Below are 4,071 nucleotides of genomic sequence, written 5' to 3' on the forward strand. Positions count from 1 at the left end.
CTAAACATGACTTATTTCATTTACATGACATTGCTGTGTCCCAAACATCATGGTGCCCTGAAATGGGGGGACCATGTACAAACACTGTTGTAATTTCCACATGATGAAACCAAAATGTATAAAAATGGCCTTTATTAAAATCTGACAATGTGCACTTTAACCCACATGTGATTTTTTTCTATTACAAATCTCAAATTGTGGAGTACAAATAAATGATTTGTCTTTGTCCCAAACATTATAGAGGGCACTGTAGAAACATAGAAAATAGGTGCAGGAGGAGGCCATTCTGATAGGGTGGATGTAAAGAAAATGCTTCCTATTTGTCAGAGTGGTAGCTGTGTGGAATGAGCTTCCAGTGGAAGTGGTGGAGGCAGGTTCGATTTTATCATTTAAAAATAAATTGGATAGGTATATGGACGGGAAAGGAATGGAGGGTTATGGTCTGAATGCAGGTAGATGGGACTAGGTGAGAGTAAGTGTTCGGCATGGACTAGAAGGGCTGAGATGGCCTGTTTCCGTGCTGTAATTGTTATATGGTTATATGTGTGAGGAGCTAGAACTAGTTTAGTTTAGTTTAGTATTGTCACATGTGTTAATAAGGTATAGTGAAAAGCTTTAGCAGTCAGAGAAAATGCTGTACATGAACTAGGGACCAGGGTTTTTAAATGAAGGTGTAAGAAGGAACTGCAGATGCTGGTTTAAACCAAAGATAGACACAAAAAGCTGGAGTAACTGAACGGGACAGGCAGTATCTCTGGAGAGAAGGAATGGATGATGTTTCGGGTCGAGACCCTTTTAAAATGAAGGTTGTCCCTTTAAAACTGAATGGTTTTTCTTTTCTTTTTCAGAGGATCGTGAATCTTTGAAACTATTCTTCAAAGGGCAGTAGAAGCAAAAACTGAATATTTACAAGGCAGAGGTTGATAGCTTCTTGGTAAGCAAAAAGGTAGATGGGAATATGAAGTCGGTATGACAATTGTCTCTGGCAATGATCTAATTAAAAAGTACAGTGTGAGATCATACAAGCTAATGCTGCTAATTTGTATGATTCTATATTTACATGTCCTTGTTCACTGCTGTATGAATATATTGATTCTTTGATCCCAGCAGATTCTTTATGTAATAACACACTAGTACTTAGTTATGTTGTAATGATCACCAATATTCTTTTGTTTTCGGTGAGTTATACTGTGAATGATTTACACAGGCCTCTGTGAGTCAAACAAAGTAATTCTAAATTAAGCTTGCCAGTTTATGCCATTGTTTAAAAAACCTTGTGCAGATGCAGCAATAGCTCTTGCTGCTAAGTGTTTTAGGCTGCATTTCCATTATAGGAATATTAAGATAAAACATTTTAGCATTCCCCATGTCTTGACTCATATGCAATGACGCAAAATTGATGGACATTTGTACTGAATGACATTTAAAGAGTCATTCAGTTCACTGCCTTGTGTCAGTTCTCTGGAAAAAGCTTCTACTTTATCTCTCTTTCCTACTCTTTATTTATCCGTTTTACATGTTTTACTCATATACATGCCTTTTGCCTCCAGATAATATTGCGGTTCTGCTGCCTCAGGCTCCAGGTACCACACCTGTGTGTGCTAACATTTCATTTTTTTGGGTCCTAGTTATATATTCACAAAACAAGATCGATTGATGACTGAATGGAGTGGGAGTTTATGAACGATGAGGAAAGCCAGTAGAAGAACTATCAATGGCCCTCCACCCTAGATACCTGAAGGCAACGTCCATAGCATGTCAGCAAAAGCTGATGAAGAGAATGAGTGAGCCATTCAAATGTTATAACTGATTTTGTTCCAATGATTTTCTGTGACTTGTGGCACATTAAAAATTATTAGGCAGAGCTTTATCCAAAAATTGATGGCTCGTCCCTTACAGAGTAACATTTTATGGTCTTAATATTTGCCTAAAAATATACTTGATTTGAAACCTGACCCTATCTGGAAAATATAGACGTGAGGTTCCAATGGATTTACAGAAGCATCACACTCAACAAAAGAAAGTTGACAAGACTTCAGATCTCAGTGTGTAGTTATGCTGACAACTCTCCAAATGTCTCCATTCATTTTTGCAGCTTGATACATCTTGGTGTCAGTAGAAAGGGAATCTAACATTCTGTTCATTTAACATTCAAAGTTACTCCGCAGTTGATTTATATGACAGTTTAATTTCTAGCCAGTTCAGTTTAGTTTAGATATTATCTGAGTAAAATGTTAATATACATTTTCACACATATTAACTTCGGGTACCGAGGTATGTTCGGTCCATTGAAAAAATACGATTAATGCAATTGACTAATTTCCACCTTCTTGGTCTATGCCCCATCATACGCCAAGTAAAACCATGTTAGGACTAACACTTGGAACTCACTTGCCAGTTCATAGGCAAGTTCATTTAATGTTCTCGAATACAATGCAAGAATCAATAAGAGTAATTAGCAATCTACCAAACTGTAAAATAAAATAAATCTCCCTTTTTGGCTAATACCTTTCATGGAATAAAGTCTGCTATTCTTACTTAGCCTATATCTTCAGGCCAACAGCAGTAGGATTGATTCCTAAATGCCTTTGCCTAGCAAGAGAGTCAATGTGTCAAAGATCTCTGCCAAAAACACTGAATAATGCCAGACAGGCTACTTGGCAGAAGCATATATGAGGAGAAGACCATTTGACAGCTCGAGCCTGTGTTGCCACTCAGTGAGATTGTGGCCGATCCAATCTTGGCTTTAAAACCATTTTCCCATGTACTCGCGTTACCTCTTGACTCCCTTATAATTCGAATGTCTGTCAGCCTCCACCTTGTAAATATTCAATGACTTTCCAGGAAGGAATTCCATGACTTTCTCAGGGTAGAAACTGCTTATCTGTTCCATCTTAAACAATCCTTCATCCTGAAACCATGACATCTACTTCTGGCCTTAGGTTTAGTTTTATTATTGTCACATGCATCGAGATACAGTGACAAGCTTTGTTTTGCATGCTATCCAAACAGATCAGAAACAAATACATTTTGGGTGGCACGGTGGCACAGCGGTAGAGTTGCTGCCTTACAGCTCCAGAGATTGGGGTTTGTTCCTGACTACGGGTGCTGTCCATATAGAGTTTGTGGTTTCTCCCTGTGACCGCTTGGGTTTCCCCGGGTTCCCCTGTTTCTTCCCACACTCCAAAGACGTACAGGTTTGTAAGCTAATTGGCTTTGGTAAAGATGGTAAGTAGTCCCTAGTGTGTAAAATAGTACTAGTGTATGGGGATTGCTGGTCTGCGCGGACTCAGTGGATGATATAAATGCAATCAAGTCAAACTCAAGTACAATGGAACAAAGGGGGAGATACAAAGGGCAGAATATAGTTCTCAGCATTGTAACATGTCAGTTCTATAAACAAAAAAGACACAAAATGCAGGAGTAACACAGCGGGTCAGGCAGCACCACTTCTGGAAAACATGGATAGGTGATGATTCAGATTAAGACTCTTCTTCAGACTGATTCCTCTCCTGAAGAAGATTCTGAGTGACAAGTCTAGGATCCAGGGAACATTGGGAGATCCTGTGTGAGTGTTTCATGGTGGAGGACAACGGGAATGACAATGTGAGGAGGAGGCTCCAAGTAAATCCTCAGCCATGAGAGAAACTGGCTGGCAAGCACCAAAGGGCTGCCTGAAATTTGTGCAACCACCTTCAGCGAGATCTTCAGCCAGAGGTGCCGAGAAATGATTCAGTGTAGCCTCTTCATTATCACAGGGACCATTTGGTGTTTTGAACATGATACCAAATAAATTTTAAGGGCACTGGATACAGCAAACATGAAGAAAAAATCCTGTAGGATAAGCTATGCTGCTGACAAATTATTCCAGTGTAGTTTTAACACCAGCAGCTATCTGGCAATGTGGAGTCTTAGCCAGGTATGTTGGTATCTCAAAAAACAGAACAAACCAAATCTAGTTTACCTTTAGTTGAGAAATACAGCAAGGAAAGGCCTTTCAGCCCAACAAGTTCATGCCAATCATTGATTACCCTAGATCTATATTATCCCACTTTCCCCTCACATTAGGAG

At 39.3% G+C, this 4,071-nt stretch overlaps 1 long non-coding RNA gene across 1 annotated transcript; it reads left to right on the top strand.

Annotated features, from left to right (window-relative positions):
- The first annotated feature begins 853 nt into the window (after nt 1–853).
- On the top strand, nt 854–2,504 carry LOC116979396. The gene is made up of 2 exons (XR_004413708.1): nt 854–934; nt 1,629–2,504. It is a non-coding gene; the product is annotated as an uncharacterized LOC116979396 (long non-coding RNA).
- Nucleotides 2,505–4,071: the final 1,567 nt, after the last annotated feature.

Source organism: Amblyraja radiata, chromosome 12 (assembly GCF_010909765.2).
Source record: "Amblyraja radiata isolate CabotCenter1 chromosome 12, sAmbRad1.1.pri, whole genome shotgun sequence".
NCBI lineage: Eukaryota > Metazoa > Chordata > Chondrichthyes > Rajiformes > Rajidae > Amblyraja > Amblyraja radiata.